The 23,022-nt window shown below is 40.1% G+C and overlaps 1 pseudogene; it reads left to right on the forward strand.

The window, feature by feature from the left end:
- Nucleotides 1-20,426, forward strand: part of LOC148055873 (uncharacterized) — a 93,400-nt pseudogene extending 72,974 nt beyond the window's left edge.
- The last annotated feature ends 2,596 nt before the right edge of the window (nucleotides 20,427-23,022 follow it).

Below are 23,022 nucleotides of genomic sequence, written 5' to 3' on the forward strand. Positions count from 1 at the left end.
GATAAGACCATATTATTTTCCTGCTATTTTCTGTCTTGTTCACTACACAATACATAAATTCTGTGTTGTTCCCTGTGCAACACACAGATGAAGCAGAGATCCTGCAGAACTGCTTAAAACAGAACACTGAGTCACCATCAAAAGACATTTATCATTTGAACATTTTTAGATGTCCTATAAGTGTGAAACAAACGACCATGTAAATAAGGTCTGTCTCACCAGTGACTGATTCCTCAACTGGCAATATCTACATTGCTAGCATTGCTAATAATAGTAGTGGTTCAGTCCCAACAAGCTAGAATATAGCTTTGCAGAAAGGGACCTATGAGAGAGCAAGTTGAAAGTGAGTTGGCAAAGAAGGCCAAACATGTACTAAGCTGTCTTCAATTACCTATCATGATGGTATAAAAACCCAAAGCAAGACCCTATTGGAAGTGCACAGTGAAAGGCCAAGAGACAACAGATGTGAGTAGCAACAATTCAAAATATGTATTAAGAATATTGTTAACAGTGAGGGGTGTCAAATATCACAGCAGGTTGCCTAAGGGGGCTGTGGAATCTCCACCACTGAAGATATTCAGATCTTGACCTAACAGGGCTTGAAACTGGCCCCCTTTGACCACAGAGTTGCACCAGACTATCTCCAAAGTACTTTTCTGATACGAATCACTCTAAGATTTTCTAACTGCATTTTTAACATTTGACGTTCTAACCTAAAGTATTTTTAACTGTGTGTAGGTGGCATCAAGGGGTGTTTAGCTACAGTTAGTACTGTCAACAGAACGTTCTATAGATTAAGCTTTTTTCTTTCTCCTGGGTACCATATGTAGGCCTATGGCAGCAGATACTGCGCTGAAGAAGAATACGGGATATCTGTTTCAGACATTAAAGATAAACCTTCGAAATGCACAACTGCATGAGGTCACTAGTCCTCAAGGAAGAATGTACCTTTTGGCTAAAATAGATGTAAAGAAAGGAAAAGAGCAGTTCTGAGGGATAAGCCAGGTAACAGAAGGAAAAAAAACCCCAAAAACAAACATTCCCCAGGAAGAATCAAAATCATCTTCATGGTTGTGAACTCTCCAAAAGAATTAATTATCTCCTTTCAACACAGAGTGAAGTTCCAACATCTATTTGCACGATAAGGACATCATTGGCATTTTTTATAGACTCATTTCTAATCAACAGCCCAAGATTTTTACACTAGTTTAAAGTGCTAATTCCCACATTCAGCACCAGAGAATGCTGGTTTGAGCACTGATTCCAAACCTGAATTTACAATAGAAAATGAACATTGATTGAGACTTCTCTGTAGAGAAATTCACCTGGTTTTAAAGTTAAAAGGGTTTTCTGCTGGCCACTGATGTTAATTTAACTGATGTTCAAACTAGAAACACTCACAATGAATGTCAATATTGTTACACACACTTGAAGGTCTCATCTAAGCCTGTTTCCAGGTTTTAGAAAAAGGAAATTATCCTTCCTTATTTTCCTGCAAACTCCTAAATTATCCATGTCATTGTCTGATGCTCAATTTAAAGCAACATAAATCAAGACTGCAATTGAAAAAAGGTGTGCTATGCCCACCTTGTATAACTGAACTAAACTGAAATTCTCTCTCTTTTTCTTCTACACTCCCCGGCCCCCCGCCCCCAAAAGATTTTAACCCACTTTATTTCCTCCTGGCAGTTCACTGGCTAGCTGTACGGATAAGTGCACCAGCTCAAATGAGAGGACAGTAATACACACAGAAGCAGAGGAAGTGTAGGATTGTTTGGGTTTTTTTTCTTGAGTCAGTGGTGGCTCATGCTGACATATACTGAGCAACAAAGTACAGGGCCAGAGAAGATGGAAAAAAAGGTACTAAGGTTTAGCAAAGGATGTCAGGTAAAAGTAACGTGTAAGAAACCTAAGGTATGATGTTTCTTTTCAGCAAAGTGACTCATTGTCTGTTCACCAGAGAAGGCACAATTCTGGTGGAAATAAGAGCAGGTTTCTCCACTAGCAGATCTTCAATGACACCTTCCTGAGAGAAGCCTGATGACTTTGAGGAGGGACAAGCATGAAAAGGAGTATACAGAAGAAGTAGTGACAAAGGAGGAATATGAGATTTGGAGATCAGACCTGATATAAAACCTAAACATGTAGAGAGAAGGAGACTCTCCTGCAAAGTTAGCAAGATTGTGTGCAGTTTGCTGCAGCCCAGGAAGCTGACCGAAAACCGGAGGAAGCCACTTGCTAGACTGGGAACTAGATAGGAAGAAATGATCTGAACATAGTGGCCAGAATTTGGGAGAGGTGGTTTGTTTGGCGCTCCCCCCTCTCTTCCTCTGGTCGTTTGTTTTGTTTAAGAAGATCCAGTATATCATTTTGTATCCTGGTATAACATAACTTTACAGCTTTTGCAGTTTTTGACATGCCCATTTCTGTAAAGAGGAAAAGCTTCACCACAAGGATCGAACTAGTTCAATGTCCTCTGACAATTTATTGAGAGAAAGAGGGAGGAAAAAAAGGGGAATAAAAGATGCACATAGGGGTTTTTCCTCTTTCACAGTGTGTTCACAAGATGTGGGAGAACTAAAGGCATTTTATGCCTAGAAACTGTTCATAGTATTCATTATTCTGAGAGTAATCTCTTTACTATGGGTCACTTATGCATATAGCTAATTTATCTCCAGAAGGAGACTATATTAAATTGATTTTTTTTAATCAATACATAACTATCCAAATTTTTGCTATGCCTTAAAAAATTTAATCTTCAAACATCAATATACACAGACACGTGTGTGTAAGTATATTTAGTCTGGCAAGAATGACTTTTTGCATCTTGTCCTCTTTTATGATCAAAAATAAAGAAATAATAATAATTATTATTGTTCAGGGATTTGTTATTGATTATGAATTAAAATAAACATTCAGATTTCTGATAGAATGTTTTAAGAGACTTTTCTTTAGAAAAAGGTATATTTGAATTAAAAAGAAAAAGTGCTAAGAAAATGGAGCACTCACAGAACAAAAAATGGTAGAAGAACAAACAAGACTTTCTGTCAAATATTGATTTTTTGTTATAGCTTTGATGGAAGATTTTCAACCAGCCCTGCTGACAACTCACTGATGATGACTGCTGTCCATGTATATTTTCAGAGGAAAGAAGGTAAGAAGAAAGAGGTTATTGTCTGCAATTAGATGAGTTTACAGGGAGGCACAAAGCATTTATGTAGTTTTTTCTGAGTGTTGTGGTTTAACCCCAGCCAGCAACTAAGCACCACGCAGCCGCTCGCTCACTCCCCCACTAGTGGGATGGGGGAGAGAATCGGAAGGGCAAAAGGGGAAAACTCGTGGGTTGAGATAAGAACAGTTTAATAATTAAAGATAAGAATAGTTTAATAACTAAAGTAAAAATAGAGCAGTGGTAATAGTAATAATAACAATAATAAAAAAAACCAAGTAATAATGGTACAATAGTAATACAAAGCCAGCGATACACTCTACAATTGCTCACCACCCGCCGACAGATGCCCAGCACGTCCCCCAAGCAGCGATCGTTGCCCCCCCGCCCCGGGCCAACTCCCCCCGCTCATATACTGAGCATGATGTCATGTGGTATGGAATAGCCCCTTGGCCAGTCTGGGTCAGCTGTCCTGGCTGTGCTCCCTCCCAGCAACACCCCCCCCGCCCCCCGCCCCCCCCCCCCCCCCGTGCACCCAGCAGAGCAGGGGAAGCTGAAAAGTCCTTGACCAGTGTGAGCACCACTTAGCAACTACTTAGCACTACTTAGCAAGAAACAAAGCATCAGGGTATCATCGACATTGTTCTCATCCTAAACCCAAAACGCAGCCCCATACTGGCTACCAAGAAGAAAATTAACTCCATCCCAGCTGAAACCAGGACACTGAGACACATGGTAAATAGCAGTTATGTATTTCTTCTATTTGTGCTTTAGATTTATCAGTCTTCGCTATACTCAAAAAACAATATTCCTCACAAATTTTTAGACTCATTCAATTCACATTAACGGTAACAAAGTCAGCTTTGAAAGATAGTCTTGGCACATTTTCCTATGAAAGAAAATAATGTTTATTGAGAACAGGTTGCAATGTAGGATAAGAGGTAATGGGCTTAAATTGCCGCAAGAAGATTCAGTCTTGGTATTAGGAAAATCTTTCTAATAATAAAAATAGTGAAGTTCTGAAATAGATTGCTTCTAGAAGTTTTTAAAAAATTATCCTTGGCTTTTAAGACTATATTACACAAATATTTGTCATGAGTGAAGATCCCATCTATAGTAGATTTGCTTTAAGGACAACAATTAGAGCTAGGGAGCAAGCCAACTGTTAAGCAGTATGAGAGATCAGGATATAGGTCCAGTCTGTGGTTTAGTTAACATAAATTTTGTGTCTCAGCCTTGAAAGTCTGCTGATAAAGCACTCATAGAAAAAACATCACATATGTACTATGGGATACTGCTTTAAATGTTGCTTTGTCAGTTACTGCATGATATAAGAAGTAATAAGGGGTTGGGTTTGTGTGTGTGTGTGTGTTGCTAGAACATAGTGATTAAATTTCCACAGTTTAAGATTAATCACATTTGATAAAATTATAAATTAAGATTTGCAATTCGATGACTAAAAGTATCAGCAAATGCATTCAGCAATGCAAAAGGGTTTATAAATTAAGAAACACAAAATCATTAGATTTGCCTGTATTGCAGTAAAAAGGATTCCAGAAAGGACATGATGATTTGCTCTCACCCAAGGACAGAAGGATCTAGACAGAAAGGACAAGGACAAAAATATTTAAACTGGTGACTGATAGGGTGATCATCTGGGTAATTATGCCCAAATTGCTTGCATGTTCTGTTAAAGAAACCTTTGCTCTGGCAGACAACCAAAACTCTTTCTTAGGTCCATGGAGGGGTTCAATTCTTGAGCTCACTGCCTGGCCTTCTTTCCGTAAGTAGCATAAGAGTAACCTTGCGGTATGTTCCATGCTTATTGTTTGTGACTGCAATGTCTTTTGAACAGAAGAAAAGGCTTTGGTTACTCAGGCAGGAACAGAGAAGAATGACAGCCTCATGGAAATAATCTCCCTGTTCTCCCAGAAGGATGTCAACAGTCTTATATTGCACCACATTTATGTGTCACCTCTAAACCAGCAATTCATTTACTTTTCTCTCAAAAATGAATGTACTGTAGAAGGAAATGTATAAAGAGAATTTGAGGGGAAAGTAAATCAATCTTATCTTCGTCCAATAAGCAGTATTATACACTAACGGGGGACAGACAGGATTTGTCCAACATTGCTGCTTGCTAAAGAGGAAGGTATTGATTTGTGTTTGCCTTTTTATATTAACAGTAAAGAGTCTACAGCACTTTCACACATCATAGGATAAAGCTTAAGGGTGTCAAAAAGCAATATACAAACCTCAAAAGGTTTGTAGCTTTGATTTGTGGAAGCTATGAGCATTTTGAATGCTTATTTAAAATTTTTTCTGCGTCATCCATCTTCCTTCAAACCAAGAGAACTTTTCTTCTGCCATTGACCTAATAATCTCTTCTCAACAGATCAGTTTTCACTGTCTAACCAGTCCCACTCACCCTTGCTGCTGTGTGATACCAGACTATACTGAGAAGGATCTTACACGTAACCTTTTTCTTTAGACAACCAATTTTATGTTTGATGTCCTTGAGCGTGCAGGTATTGGCCTCAGTTTGTCAAGCGAAACATAAAAATACCAAGAATTTTGACAACAAAGGGGTTAGTACAGCAGTGTGTTTTGATATAAATTTATAGGATATCATGTGATAGCGGGATTATTTACTATGTGAGATACATATCAACTGACTAAACACAAGCCTAAAAATCTCACTTATCATTACAAGTCAGATAAATATGACAATATTAGCCTTCTGAAATGTGTTCGGCCAGGGTCACCTATTGTCTTGCTGAATGAAAAATCCTTGCATTATTCCTAGTAAACTCTCACATGCCCATAACATGAGTAAATTTCTTATGTATATCTCAAGATTTATATTTAGCTGAAAAGTGTTCAGTTGCCACTGCATGCTGAATTACATGCTATGGTCATTAACCAGATCTACAAAATTCACGCATATCCTTTAAATTGTATGAGGTGAAAGAAGATGTCTCCAAAGAAACTGCAGTTCAAAGATTAATAGGTGAAGGTAACATTTTGACTAATGAGTAAATATGAGAATGTATTCTTTAGTAAGCAATTTGTTAACAGAAAGAAAGAAAACATTTCTTAATTAACAGCTTAGCTATGGGACATTCATGCCTTTGCTAAGAAACTAACATGTTCTAGAGAAAAAAGGAATTTTACAATCTTTGTTCTTATTCACTTTTCAAAACTTCTGTTTGCAAAATCACTATATATTCTAGCAGAACTGAGCTTCAAAGCATCTCTAATACTAGGAACAAATGGAACAAAGAAATACAGAGAGTATTGGGTCATATCCTCAGCCACAGAATCAACTAGAAGGAGTTGTGTATGTATCTGAGAAACATTAACAGTGGTATAAATTAATGTTTTATTCTCTGGCTTAATTCATGAAAAAAATGGTCAGTTTTATTTTCTTCATTTCCCTAGCAGCTGATGGACATTGGTGGCCATTTTAGATATCAGAGCATCCTGTCTAGACTTCAGCTGGCCATACTGCCTCAGTTTCCTAGAAATGCAGAAGGTTGACAAGCACGTCATGGGATTTAAGGGAAACCCACTTCTCCAGCAGCTGAATGCCAGATGCCATGCTGTAAGGCACCTAAAATGACATTAAAAACCTATGTTTAAGAACCGAATCCTACCCTAGGTGACTAATTTAGGGTGAACTGAATGGTCTTCTAAGTTTGGGGCAAAATTCAATTGCCCCATGGCCTCCTAATGTCATTTTAGATATTGTGAAGGGTTCAGCTTGGTCTCTTGTGGCCACTCCAAAAAGTTAATGGTTTTCTCTTAAGTCTTGTTTTGCATTTGGTAGCCTATGCAGATGCCTGTCTCAGAATATCGCCCTACCCTATTTTATATGACTGTAGTCACCTAGATCAAGATAACTGAATTCTAATCTTGCTCTTCTGAGCTGGCAGCTAAATCAGACAGATTCTTCCGGGTGTCCCCAGTGGCAGTAGATTCCTACATTTGGTCAACTGAATTAAACTTCTGTCTATCTTCTTTTCATTCTTTCTTTTTACTATCAGGAAACTGCAGCATTGCCGTCATGGGTTTCACAAACTAACACCATAGTTTTAACTACATCTCTGACATAATAACTGAAAGTCAAGGCTCAGTCTGTTTGTAGATAGAAAACTAACATATGGGGGAGGGCAAGGGTTGTGTACAACCATGTGAACAGAAACATAAAAGCAGCAAACTGAACTTGTTTATCATGTATCCCATTAGCATATGATTTACTCTAGCAAATATTTACCCCATTGTCCATAAGGGGATGTTGTTATTGATATCAATAGAAAGCCAGCGCAAGCGAGTGGCACATAGATAGCATTTCAGGAAAGTTTTCCAGGCTCACATTGGAATCACAATACAAAAATTCAAAGTCAAGAAGACTTCAGATATATATGAATAAAATTTGAAATTTTCAGGTAATGAAACTACCATAGTTCAATTCACACAATCTCTGATCTTTGCATCTGAAGCTTGGGCCTTACTGATGCATAAATGGTGTAAGTCTTAGTGGAACAATGCACAGGAGTCAGAATTTTAGACGTTTTCTCCTAAATGGGAAAGCAGCTGAAAACAAATTATCCCTCATTATAATTTTAGCCTCTCACCCTGAGAACACCTAGGCATATGCATACATTGGTCTTTTATGTTGTCTCATAGAAGACATAGAGATTAGGCTAAAAATGTATTTCTTTACTTGTTTATATGATTTCAAGCTAGATATTCACCCTGTATAGCATTTATTAAACACAACCTTTTGCAAACTGTGAGGTATATAGTGCACTCCACTGTATTCTCCACGCTGAGAGGCTGTGGAGTGCTTCAGATTAAGAATGCTTGTCTTTGATTTGTCTGCATTTCTGAATAGGTGACTGGCAAGGGACATTTCAATCTTGCAATTTTGATAAAGTGAACTAGTCTTATGTTTGACTGATACCTCACTTAAAAGCACTGGGGTAAGTCACAGTTCTTTCAGCCTGTGCTGGTATTGCTACAGCTGCTGCTGCTGGAACTTCTTTAGTATTCCATTAATCTTATAAAAGACAGGCTTGCTTTATAGTAACACCTACACACACACAAAAAAAAGAATTAAAAAAAAATAGAAAACCCTGACTGATTAATTGTGATGATGTAATTGGATTATAACAGGGGAAATCCATTTTATCTCATTAATGTTCATTTAAAATTTATGAGTTTGATGCCCTTTTGATACGTCTGTTGTAAACAACCCATCTTATAAGGTTGTGATGTTAGATTTCTAAGCACCTTATAAAACAGGGAACTATCATTCTCCCCATTTTACAGATTTGTAGACTGCGGCGAAGATTGGTGCAGTGACTTGCCTAGTACAGGGTCAGCTCTCTCAATATTACTGCTATAATCCATTTTGAAGCATTGGTAAATTTCTGTGTTGGAGTTGCCTGCAGCTGCTATACGTGAAAATTGTTCACTAATAGAGTTTTTACCAGCTTGAGACAGCCAAAGTGCTCCCTCTGCCAGTGTTCTGGAAGCAATTTAGTAGGGTAACTCTTCATGACTGTGACAGCCACAGGTAAATCCCATGTGGGAGTTATGTTTTCCTTACTTCCTGCAGCAGTACAAATACAAGTAATCAAAGGAAGGTTAGGAAGCATTAGCAATGGTTCAGAAAGTGTCTTGCAGTGCCCCTCATTATTGGATGTGTCACTAGCAGGCCATATACCCATTAAATTCCCATTGTAAAACTCAACTCTAAACATGTCAGATGAAATCTGCTGTACTAAATCTAAAATACACAGTGTTCTAGCATGGTTGTTTGGTACTTTGTCTGAATGCTAACTTGATATTTTAATGCTATCCCATGACATTATAGTGCCAGAACTGAATTCGAAGTGTTGGATCCCCTAAACCAATCATACCTATTTATAGAGGTCAACTAAATCATATGACGGCTAATATGTAGTATGTTCTCTTCTACTATGTTTAGGAATATATAGAGTGACTGTAATGCTTTTTAGTAATTTTAACCTAAGAGAACTAGTAACATTTACTATTATAAGCAAAGATAAAACTTCGAATACAGATGCCTTCAAAGCAATGGAAACATTTGCAACCCAATCCAAAACTCCAGACATGAATCCCATGTTACAGCACTAGTTGCGGTTTGGCTCTAGTTTCTTTTAAATTTGAATAAAAATTCTGAGGCTAACTGTCGTCCTGGACTTTTGGCTAAAAATGGGGAGAGTTTTCCTGAAGACATTTGTGACTCAACCAGTAATTCATTTTGACATTTCAGTGAAGCAGAACTCAATTCCTCATTCTTTTTTAACCCCTGGACTACATAGTTGGACCCCAAAACACTGTGTTGATCTAATCTGGGTCTGAATAGGGATTCCTTCAGGGTACTTGAATAACTGTGAAATATTTCATTCATTAAGCATAAACTGTGTTATCTTAAATAGTACACTAGGTGAATGCCAGACATAATACCATCGAGAAAATATATTATTTCTGATATAGAAAGATCTGTATTGGTCTGTTGAACTTAGAAGGTCAACTTGTCTGCAGTTTCCACCACTTCTGTGAACTTTCTCATTGAGAAATATAAAAGAGAGTGCTAATTTCACTAATCAGAACACCAATGTCTGTCTGAGTTCATCTAAAATGTAGATGAAGATACCTGTGGGTCTAGTTATAACTTTAAATGACTTACTGAAGAAGTTGTTCCCAGTCACACTACTTTAAGGCATGACAAAATTTGTCCAAGAGAAATGGAAAACTAGCTATTGATCGAAAACAGCTGTTGATCACTGATCTCTTCTCCCTGGTATGCAGTGATAGAATGTATGGGAATGGTTCAAAGCTGCACCAGAGGAGGTTTAGACTTGACATCAGGAAGCTTTTCTTTACAAAGAGGATGGTCAAACACTGGAACAGGCTTCCTGGAGAGGTGGTCATTCCACCAAGCCTGTCAGTGTTTAGGAGGCATTTGGACAATGCCCTTAATAACATGCGTTAACTTTTGGTCAGCCCTGAATTAGTCAGGCAGCTGAACTAGATGATCATTGTAGGTCCCTTCCAACTGAAATATGCTATTCTATTCTATTCTATTCTATTCTATTCTATTCTATTCTATTCTATTCTATTCTATTCGAACATTTTTTCCCTTTGTTTATTAGTTGAATCCTACCAGTTTCCAGTTGCAGTATAAGTCCTTTTAAATAAGCATATACCATAAATTTTCAAAGCAATAATAATAACAACAAACTATATCACAGGTGTCAGATTTCAAAGTGGAAAAACAAATGGGGACAAGAAAACAGAAGATATAATTTTTTACCCAAATAGATAATTTTATACACAAATGGATATTTGCTGTAGAGATAATGACATTGTACAAGTTAGTGCTGCAGAATTCCAACAGGTGACACTGACACTGATGTGCACAATTTATTCCTTTTTCTAGTTTATTATTTCCTCTTGCATATTACCAACTGTAATAAAAGCACTGATTTTTTTTTTTTTTTAATCTGTAAAAGCTCTTCATCTACTTTAACTCAATGGCATTTACAGCTGCAAGTGCTGAGTTAAATACAACTAGATTTGAACTTTCTTCCAGAAACCAGACTTAACAAACATGCTATACCAAGAGCTAGAATCAAAGTTTGGGTTCTTATTTTATGAGTTCTCAAATTATCTGACTTGTTAAAATAATAAGAAAAATAAAATAGGGCCACATTCTGTTCTCATTTATACTGGTTTAAACACGGAGTAACTTCAGAATATCAGAAATAAAGTTTGCCAGAGTAAGACATACATTCTTGAACTCCAGACTCTATTACTGCAACTCATTATATCTGGGAATGAATCCAAGCAGACGCTAAAAACGAAGTTTCAAAATGCATCTACCCATCTTCTCAGTAACAGACGTCTCTGAACACATCACCCCTTGCGCTGCTGTGTGCACTGCCTTCCTACTAAATACAGGAATCAATTTATAGTTTATCTCAATATTCAGAGCCTCCCATAGAAAAGGACCAACTTTTCTTTTCAGAAATCGTGACCTTCCTTGACAGCTGTTATAATTGAAAGAAACTATAACATTTTCTGTAAAGAAGGAAAGACTTGCAATCACAGGAGACAGAAATTTTGCAAGAGCTGCACGGAGATCAGGGAACTCTCTTTTACAAGTGAGCTCAGATTTCACAGCTTTCAGATTTAAATGAAAAATCCATTTCTTCCACTTAGTTTTCTCTAAATAGTCCTCTCACATAGTGTTTTTTGGTGACCTAGCTTAGTTTTCTTATTGTTGAATTGGGAGGTTAGAGGACAAACAAGTACCCAGACAGACCCTTGGAACAGTCTTTCATCTCTTTTTTTCATCCCATCCATACTCTTGGAGATTTTCTCAGCATAAGAATATAGAAGCTTTGTGTTGTTTTTCTTCTCTCCTCTTTTCAGTGTAAAATTTCATAGAGATGTCCATGCCAGCCCTTTTATTTATCTACGTCTGTGCTAGTCCCAGATCCTTAAACTACATGAGCCCTAGTAGGCTCAGGATGGCTGGAGACAGATCTGCCCTGGTCTGGAGTCAGTATGAGCCATACTCATGTCAGTTTGTGCAGAACTACATAACAAGTACTTCTGGATCCAAGCTGTTTGGTTTATCTGTTACTGTTCTGAGTCAAGTAGTTTGAGTGCCTGATAATTCATTGATCACTACCCCAGATGCAATGTTGGAGACTAGTTATTGGTTGTCATGTGCAACTGGTCATAGACTCATAAAACTGTTGCCCAGAATTCAATGTTCCTTGATGACTGAAAATCAACAGCCAGATCTTTAGCCAGTAAATCTGGTTAGGCACCACTGCCAGATCAGAAAAGTTATCCCAGGTTTATTCTTTCTATAGGAAAAAATAAGCACACATTTCTTTCTGCAAGGGCTGGAAAAATGTGAACTTGGGCTCTGAAAGCTGATTTTTTTTTCCTTTTCATGCATATTTACAGCATCTTTATTATCAATGATCAAATTATATTGCTAGTTGTAGTCACTTAATGCCATTTTCTTTACCTTGATAAGCAATTTAATTTGTGCACAAGAACACAGTATCGCACTGCCTGTTTTTCTTTCAGTCTCAGCCCACTGGAGTCAAATCGGCTGACAGATAAAGATTTTATTTATTTCACCAAAGAAGTTAGAACCCTTAGTATCAGCAAAGGAAGTTCTTTTCAGAGAATAATTTTGTAGTTGTTTCTCACACGGGAAATGTAATTTTCTGTATGATTATACCATTGCCACTGTCCAACATATCCTGTGTAGGTTAAAACCTTTTTACTATACTCAATCATTTATTAAAATGAATACTTTTAGTGCATTTGAGTTTAGGACTTGATAATCAGGATGTTGCGTCTTATGTATAGTTTTAAGGGCTGCAGTTGTGCACCATACGAAGATAAACCCATATAATGTTTCTTACTTTTCTTGGCTTTTTAGAATATTGTTACCTGCAACAACATGGTTTGCACCAAAAAAAATGACTTCTTGGATCCTGTGCCTTTTGGATGAAACTCCACTGCAACAGGTACATACGATACTTTTATCAAAACTTTTATATCCGTACAAAAGTAACACCACTGCCAAAACTCTCCATCTCAGTCTCGCATAAAGAATTCACTTAAATGTTGTCCTTCCTGGACAGTAGAGTATACGTTCACTTTTGGTTAATTTCTCTCATAGTCCCATCTCATAGGCCAACAAGGCAGATATCATGGTGGGAGTCTGTTATAGACCACCCAACCAGAATGAAGACTCAGACAAAATATTCTATGGGCAGCTGGGAGAAGTCTCACAATGGCTACCTCTTGTTCTCATGGGGGATTTCAACTTACCAGATGTCTGCTGGAAATACAATACAGCAGAGAGGAAACAGTCTAGGAGGTCCCTGGTGTGTGTGGAAGATAAGATAACTTCCTGGTGCAGGTGGTGAGGAAGCAAACTAGGGAATGCGCCTAGCTGGACCTCTTGTTTGTGAACAGAGAAGGACTTCTGGGTGAAGTGATGGTTGGAGGCTGTCTTGGGCATAGTGATCATGAAATGATAGAATTTTCAATTCTTGGAGAAGTAAGGAGGGGGTTAGCAGAACTGCTACCTTGCATTTCCAGAGGGCAGACTTTGGCCTGTTTAGGAGCCTTGCTGACAGAGGATTCCTGCCCTTGGGAGGCAGTCCTGAAGGGCAAAGGAGCTCAGGAAGGCTGGACATTCTTCAAGAAGGAAATCTTAAAAGTTGCAGGAGCAGGCCGTCCCCATGTGCTGAAAGACGAGCTGGCAGAGGACAAGATCAGCCTGGCTGAACAGAGAGCTTTGGCTGGAACTCAGGAAAAAAAAATAGAGTTTATGACCTTTGGAATAAAGGGCAAGCAACGAAAGAGGACTAAAAAGATGTCATGAGGTTACGCAGGGAGAAGATTAGAAGGGCCAAAGCCCAACTAAAACTTAATCTGGCCACTGCCGTAAAAGACAATAACATATGTTTCTATAAATCCATTAGTAACAAAAGGAGGGCTAAGGAGAATCTCCATCCTTTACTGGATGCAGGGCGGGGAACATAGTGACAAAGGATGAGGAAAAGGCTGAGGTACTTAATGCCTCCTTTGCCTCACTCTTTAACAGTCAGACCAGTTGTTCTTGGGGTATCCAGCCCCTTGAGCTGGAAGACAGGGACAGGGAGCAGAATGAAGCCCCCATAATCCAACAGGTAATGGTCAGCGACCTGCTACACTACTTAGACACACACAAGTCTATGGGGACAGTTGGGATCCACCCAAGGGTAGTGAGGGAGCTGGTGGAAGTGCTCATCAAGCCACTTTCCATCATTTATCAGCAGTCCTGGTCAACCACGGAGGTCCCAGTTGACTAGACGTTAGCAAATGTGATGCCCACCTACAAGAAGGGCCAGAAGGAGGATCCGGGGAACTACAGGCCTGTCAGTCTGACCTTGGTGCCAGGGAAGGCTACGGAGCAGATCATCCTGAGTGTGATCACACGGCATGTACAGGCCAACGAGGGGATCAGGCCAAGTCAGCATGGGTTTATGAAAGGGAGGTCCTGCTTCACTAACCAGACCTCCTTCTATGACAAGGTGACCTGCTTAGTGGATGAGGGAAAGGCTGTGGATGTTGTCTACCTGCACTTTAGTAAAGCCTTTGACATGGTTTCCCACAGCATTCTCCTGGAGAAACTCACTGCTCATGGCTTGGATGGGTGTACTTTTCACTGTGTAAAAAATTGGCTGGATGGCTAGGCCCAGAGAGTGGTGGTGAATGGAGTTAAATCCAGTTGGCGGCCAGTCACACGTGGTGTTCCCCAGGGCTGAATACTGGGGCCAGTTCTGTTTAATATCTTTATCAATGATCTGGATGAGGGGATTGAGTGCACCCTCAGTAAGTTTCCTTACTTGCAAGTTGTGCAGGAGTGTTGATCTGCTGGAGGGTAGGAAGGCTCTACAAAGGGATCTGGACAGGATGCATCGATGGACTGAGGCCAACTGTATGAGGTTCAACAAGGCTAAGTGCCGGGTCCTGCACTTGGGTCACCACAACCCCATGCAACACTACAGGCCTGGGAAAGAGTGGCTGGAGAGCTGCCTGGCAGAAAAGGACCTGGGGGTGTTGGCTGACAGCTGCCTGAACATGAGCCAGCAGTGTGCTCAGGTAGCCAAGAAGGTCAATAGCGTCCTGGCTTGTATCAGTACTAGTGTGGTCAGCAGGACTAGGGAAATCATCGTCCCCCTGTACTCGGCACTGGTGAGGCCGCACCTCAAATACTGTGTTCGCATTTGGGCCCCTCACTACAAGAAGGACATTAAGGTGCTGGAGCGTTTCCAAAGAAGGGCAACGAAATTGGTGAAGGGTCTAGAGCACAAGTCTTATGAGGAGCGGCTGAGGGAGCTGGGATTGTTTAGCCTGGAGAAGAGGAGGCTGAGGGGAGACCTTCTCGCTCTCTCCAACTACCTGAAAGGAGGTTGTATTGAGGTGGGGGTCAGTCTCTTCTCCCAAGTAGCAAGCAATAGGACTAGAGGAAACGTCCTCAGGTTGTGCCAGAGGAGGTTCAGGTTGGATATTAGGAAAAATTTCTTCACTCAAAGGGTAGTCTGGCACTGGAACAGGCTGCCAGGGAAGTGGGTAAGTCCCCATCTCTGGAGGTATTGAAAAAGCATGTAGCTGTGGTGCTTAGGGACATGGTTTATTGGTGGACTTGGCACTGCTAGGTTAACAGTTGGACTTGATGGTCTTAAAGGTCTTTTCCAACCTAAACGATGCTATGATTCTATGATTCTATTATTTCATATTCTTTTCTTTTCTTTAAAAAAGATATCAATTGTTGAAATGTCAGCTCAGTAGTGGGCTTTTTATATAGTGATGCATTTTTCTTTCTTGATCTTTATTTTTGACCAAAATACTCCACCCTGCATTTCCATCAGAATAATTGTTGCTCTTGCTGCTATGAATCTGGGGTTTTGAGGTCAGGGAAGCTTGAGTTCCTTCCTATTTTTCACTCTTTTGGCTTTTTCTGCTGCATTATAACGCACCACCATACTTTATTTCTCACATTCATTCTCTCTCTGGAGTTAATACACAAAATCTATTTATCTCTAATAATAGGAGCTAAAAATTGATTATTTTCAATCATAAACAGTATTTACTGCAAGCAGAAAATTATAAGTCAACTCTGCACAGTTGAAATTTGGCCTGACAGAACCAGTAAATAAAGCTATTTTTTGTCCTCTGATTGGACCATTTTGTTTGCTTTGTAGAGATCAGAAAATAAAAAATAAAGAAATAATCTTATAAAAATATTCCTGGCTTGGCTGACACCACTGCATTTGATTAATATTGGCTTTGTCTACCTAAGTTATCTTCAACAGTCACAAAGTCATTTATTTCACAGATAGGTCAAGATTCAGGTTAATTGCTGTTCTTGGATAATTCATAGTTTAGCTTGAAGTACTTGATAAAACGGATGCTACCTAAAAACTCTTCATCATCACAAAAAGCCTCTTTGTAAGGCACAGTTTTTTTATAGAATTCAGGGATCTTTTCACATGTTGGTGTCCGCCCATCCACAGCATGAGATCCACTGAAGCACCTGGGAACAAGTGTCTGCCAACAAGTGTATAGTGCTCCTTATTTATCATAACTGATGAAAATACAATATAAAAACCAGTTTGAGCTCACATAATTAGGAAAGGAGTGTCAAGGTTTAACCCCAGCCAGCAACTAAGGAACACACAGCTGCTCGCTCACTCCCTCCCACCAGTGGGATGGGGGAGAGAAAGGGAAGGGTGAAAGGGAGAAAACTTGTGGGTTGAGATAAGAACAGTTTAATAATTAAAGTAAAATAAAATAGAATAGTAGTGATAGTAATAATGATAATAATAATAACAAAAACAAATAATAATAATACAATAATAATAGACAAAGCAAGTGATACACTACAATTGCTCACCACCCACCAACTGATCCCCAGCACATCCCCGAGCAGTGATCACTGCCCCCCTGGCCAACTCCCCCAGTTTATGTACTGAGCATGATGTCATATGGTATGGAATAGCCCTTTGGCCAGTCTGGGTCAGCTGTCCTGGCTGTGCCCCCTCCCAGCTTCTTGTGCACCTGGCAGAGCATGGGAAGCTGAAAAGTCTTTCACTACTGTAAGCACTACTTAGCAAATACTTAGCAACAACTTAGCACTATTTAGCACTACTTAGCAACAACTAAAACATCAGTGTATTATCAACATTATTCTCACCCTAAATCCAAAACACAGCGCTATACCAGCTACTAGGAAGAAAATTAACTCTATCCCAGCTGCAACCAGGACAAGGAGATAGAAAGGAACAAAACCAGAATAATACATGTTCTTTTAAGGGTAGTAAATTTACAAAGGTTGTGTGGATTTGGCATAGGCCCCACAGATGATAGGAAAAATTTCCAAGTTGTCACTGCAAATCCTCTTTTCTTCAGATCTGAACCTTATTCTCATCCAGTGGAGGGAAATTATTTTCTTTTTTTTTTTTTTTTTGTTTCCCTCTTACAGACTCTTCTGCAGAGCTCCAGGAAAGCTACGGGGAGCCATAGGAGGTTTGCCAAACCTCTCTCCTAAATCCTGTCTTACTTCAAGAAACAGCAGTACGGCTTGCCAAGGAGCTGCCAAGAACAGGGCAACCAAGGGCACCAGGGGCAGCCCCAGCCCCGGGTGTCCAGCACTTCCACAGGGATGGGGACAGGTGCAGGCTGGGCTGGGACGTGGTGTGAGAGGTATGTGGAGAGGTGTGACTGGTGTCCTAGGAACAGGATTAGGGGTACTAAACAGCATGGATGCTGAAGTCTTAACAAACAAAATCAGCGCAGCAACAAGTAATTTATACAAATTGGACCGACCATTACAATCCTCTCTGTCGGAACTGGGAACTAATCAATGACTTTTATCTGATGTATTACCCCAATGGGAAAGAATCAGTGAGAAAGACCATCAATTAATTGAAAATGCACTAAGTGCAACCCAAATTAATGTCTCTCTCGCTCTTCGCTGTGTTCAAGCTCAATTGTGGGTACAATCTACTGTGGCAGCAATTATAAGAGAAAGTGAAGAAGGCACCTTACCCGCTGAAATTCAAAAAGTAATTTGGGATAATGCAACTAAATTTGAAAGGGAATTCCAATCATGGTGGCAATTAGTTAATTTCACCTACAATCCCACTACCAGTAAAACCACAGATTTTCTTTCGACAATACGCAATGCTTCGGTATACACCATATACCCAATCATTGCACTGGGATTAAATCACAATGGAACTGTATTCTATCCATTAGAACACAGAGTATGGGCCCAACACAATGGGAACAAATGGCAAACTGTCGATGTTGATGCACGTGTTGTGTGGGAACAACAGGGATTTATTTGTGAAAACAATACCATTAAGGCCCAAAACATTTGCCTTGACACTGAACAAAATGTACGTCATTTTGAAATATGTCCTGATGAAACCCCTGAAACTATACTTATATATGTTGGAAATGGATATATTTGCATGAGAACCCTCTATGATTCTGTATCTATGGACACCACCACTGTAAACATATATAATCACTCAAATACCTGTATTTGTAATTTTACCAAAACCATAGGTTGTGACTTAACTATTCAGCTCCGGTCACAACACATCTATTGCTGCAATCCAAATATACATCATATCAAGATTTATTGCCTGCCACCATCAGAATGAATCTGACATTGGTAAAAGAACTGTTGCAACATGAGGACCTGAGTCATTTGCTGAAACAAGTTTGGGACAATGGACAAAAAACCCTGATCACTGTCCATCATGACACAAAAAACATACATCGTTCTCAGAAAGAGTGAAGAAAGATGGAGAACATCACTGGTGGGATATTTTATTCAGATGGTCCCCAACAGCTACCGGGATACTGAACAAGATGTTACATCCTACTGTGATTTTGTTAACTCTTGTTATAATATGTTTGTTATTGAACATTTTCCTATACGCTAGGGTGTGGGGAATAGCCAGACAAATAGCATTATTATAAAAACCTCTTCGCACATATAAAATTGTTTAATCACATTTGATAGAATCTTAATAATCAAGGAAACCAACCAAAAATTTCCCTCAAAATTAAAATTGGCAACATTACTCTGTTTATAGGCACAGAGGCAAGAGGTGACCACACAGCCACTCTGTGGGAAAGAGATCATAGAATCATAGAATCATTAAGGTTGGAAAAGACCTCTAAGATCATTGAGTCCAACCGTTAACCTAACTGCCAGGTCCACCTCTAAACCATGTCCCTAAGCACCACATCCACACATTCTTTGAACACTTCCAGGGACTGTGATTGCACTGCTTCCCTGGGCAGTCTGTTCCAATGCCTAACGACTTGTTCTGTGAAGAAATTTTTCCTAATATCTAATCTAAATCTTCCCCGGCACAACTTGAGCCCATTTCACCTCATCCTGTTGCTTCTTACCTGGGAGAAGAGACCAACCCCCACCTCGCTACAACCTCCTTTCAGGTAGTTGTACAGAGCAATAAGGTCTCCCCTCAGCCTCCTCTTCTCCAGGCTAAACAACCCCAGCTCCCTCAGCCGCTCCTCATAAGACTTGTGCTCTAGACCCTTCACCAGCTTCGTTGCCCTTCTTTGGACACACCCGAGCACTTCAATGTCCTTCTTGTAGTGAGGGGCCCAAAAGTGAACACAGTACTCAAGGTGCAGCCTCACCAGTGACAAGTATAGGGGCACTGACACCTCCCTAGTCCTGCTGGCCACACTAGTCCAGATACAAGCCAGGATGCTATTGGCCTTCTTGGCCACCTAAGCACACTGCTGGCTCATGTTCAGGAGGCTGTCAACCAGCACCCCCACGTCCTTTTCCGCCGGGTAGCTCTCCAGCCACTCCTCCCCAAGGCTGTAGCGTTGCATGGGGTTGTTGTCACCCAAGGGCAGGACCCAGCACTTAGCCTTGTTGAACCTCATACAGTTGGCCTTGGCCCATTGATGCATCCTGCCCAGATCCCTTTGTAGAGCCTTCCTACCCTCCAGCAGATCAACACTTCCACCCAACTTGGTGTCATCTGCAAACCTACTGAGGGTGTACTCAATGGATGGATTGACTTTAGTCACAGGGTGGATTGTGGTAGTGCATCCCCCCTATCTCCTCTGGACCACTTTACGATCACAGGGACTCCTGTCAAGGCTTGGTCTCTGAGCAATGAGTCTGGTGGTTAAGCACCCCTTGGTCATACCAGGCCCTCTTGCATGGCTGAACCGGGGAACAAGAATGCCTCGATCTCACTTGGCATAACCAGTCACCCCCTGACAGCACGGGAACATATCATTGTGGATTGTAACTCAGGCGGCTCGGTATGGGAGGATTGTACCTGCCTTGCTGAGACTGATGAGAACTCAGCAGTTACCAACTGGAGCTGTGGCCAGAATGGAAATTTACTGATGCCTGAAGTCAATCATCTCACAACCCTATAAACAGCAGTACCAAGGGAGACCCTTTTTGCTCTTCTGGACCTCAGCGGGCTGTGCCAGTATCGCCCTCTGCGTGGGACGCCTCTCAGAGCTGCAAACTCCTAAGTTTGCATACGGAGGCCTGGCAACAGGATCTGGGCTGATCTCCGGTGCCTTTCGCTCCTTGAGGTTCGAGTTTCGCCCATTGAGACAATAATTTGAAGTGAGTATTTCACTGAACTCGAGGGGAATTTTTACCAGGTATCTTTATCTGCGCATATTGTATTTTTATTAAACCCTAGGGAATTTTAATAGGTACCTTTATTAGGCCTATTGTGTGTGTGCATGAATTGATTCAAATATTGTAGTAAACTTTATTTAATCACTTTGTAGATGCTAGAGTAACCAATGATTAGTTACTGCTAAATTCTTGTGATTCTCTCCTTACTGTGAACAAACCTTAAGTTGCTGCTAAATACATATAATCTTTAGACATATACTGTTGACCAAGTCTGAGACTAGGATTGGATCCAGCCGCACCTAGGCTCTTCACTGAGAAGGAGTTTAGAAAGCAAGGGGGCCCATTCTGAACCTCGTGACTCATTGAGAGGCCTCCTTTACCCCCTCTTGTATTTCCTTCTATCTCAGTCTTCCCTTCTCTCTCTTTCTCTCTCTCTCTCCCCATGTATTCCATTCATTTAATAAGTAATAGACTGAACCTTGCCATCAAACTTTGTTAAATCACCCTTCATAAATTTCTATTAAAATCACTATTTGCAAATATCTTTGGTGGTGATTATTTAAGTGATATAATCATTCATTCACGACAGGCCCATGGCCAGGCAGGGCAGGGCTGCGGGGAGCTGGAGATCAGCCTTGCTGTGGTGTCACTGGCCCAGGGGCTAACAGCCCTGGGGAGCTGAAATGGGGTCCTGGGCCATGGGCAGGGTGGGGGCAGCCCTGGAGGAGGCTGGGAAGCCATGAATGAAGGCTTTTCTCAGCCCAGTCTAACAGGCTGGCTTATTGAAGTTCTGTCAAATCTTCTCTTCCTTCCTGTATATATGAAGAGAGCAAGGAGAAAAAACATGTGGAACAGAGCTCTTCTCTCTGAAGTAGGAGAAAAAGAAGTGTAGGAGGTATGGTCATTACACGCAAAGGAGTCTGAGAACACAATTCATTTGCCTAGCCACATAGTAGAAGACTTTGTGTATCAAAGCCCACAGAGATATGACAGATAGATGTGGCACAGGTTGTTTGTAAAGACCTTGCATTCTTTGGACAGACAGTGAGACTCTATAAAGAATAACTTGAGGCATCTCAAATAACACAAACCATCCAACCGAACAGAGCTTAAAGATTTACCTGTTCCCTCATGCAAGTTATGGAAATGGAATAAAGTGCAAGGAACCATTTCTATAGCCCACTACCTCTTATATAGTGGGAGGAGAGATGGTGCTTCTTTACTACTCCAAGTTACAGTCTATACCTAAATATGCCTGTGTTGTTGCATGTCAAGGAGCTTAATTTTATGTTCCTGTTTCCAATCTGCTTCACTTATATATGGTGGGATTTTGTTATTTTGAATAATCTAATTGAAGCATATGGAAATAAAATACAGTCAGTGGCTGATGTTTGGCAATCAAAATGGTGTGGTGCAAATAAGTAACCTTTTCATCTGTTAAATACAACTGAAAAAAAATTACTAGAATCAAACTGACATTTAGGAGACATGTTTGAAGACATGCAGGTAAGGTCATGACTTGAGTTCAAGAGACATAAAGGTTGCTGGTAACAGTTTATTTATGGGACTGGTACCCTGCAGCATATACTAACATTAGAAAATCACACCCCTGTGATTGTTCAAAACTGCCTTTAATAATTTTTAATGCTTTAATTATCTAAGTCTCTGAACAATATTTAACCCAGACATTCTAATTTTATAGGGTGCCCATGTAGGAGAATTGAGAGTTTATGTTTAAATTCTCTATCACTGAGCAGCATGGCAGTAAATAGCTTACAGAGTATTGCCCTAAGATGTTTACATTACAGTGGCACAAAATGAAAACCTGTTACTGTGTTTTATAAGTGCTTAAAACATGTTGTTTTCTCTGATATTTGCAGCCATGCTCCAAGATACCCGTTGGTCATATAACCAGAACTGTAGAGGACTGAGATTTGATTCTCTTGCACTTTATCTTGCTCTAAATCAAAAGCTGGATTCACACCAGACATAAAAGGCAGCATGTGAAAGAAGTAATTTAAGTGACTCTTTGGTTTTCTATGCATTATAAACATTTTCACTAGGAAAAACAAACAAACAAACAAAAGTTCTATCTCTGTTGACAGATGTTATCAAAAGAAGCAGGATTTGTTGTTTTTTTTTTCCCCCATTTACCAAGGTGGCAACATACTATGGCATCATGCGGAAAGTCATGCACGTGTTTTGTGTAATCTGTTTCTTACCTAGCACAACATTCCATTGTACAAGGCATGAAGGAAAACAGAATTGAACAATCATACTCAAATGAACTTCCCTCTACCTATCTGCATTACACTCCCTCTTGGAGCCACAGATACACCTGTAAGTTTCAGATGGAGCTCATCCTTGTAGCCAAACTGCAGCTTCAAAGAAAAAATCTTCCCTAAACTGGAAAGGTGCCAACAGACAACCAGGTTACCTAAACTCCTTTGGAGAGTCAGAGTTTTGGCCCTAAATGTGGTGTTGCACAGGAACAGGGGAAAGCTAATATGAGGCATACATCAGTGTTCTGTCATGCTCATTCCTCTGATCTGTGAAAAATTAATGAAGATGG

This window comes from Nipponia nippon, unplaced genomic scaffold, assembly GCF_047370975.1.
Source record: "Nipponia nippon isolate SJK-2023a ecotype South Korea unplaced genomic scaffold, ASM4737097v1 scaffold_2, whole genome shotgun sequence".
Taxonomy (NCBI): domain Eukaryota; kingdom Metazoa; phylum Chordata; class Aves; order Pelecaniformes; family Threskiornithidae; genus Nipponia; species Nipponia nippon.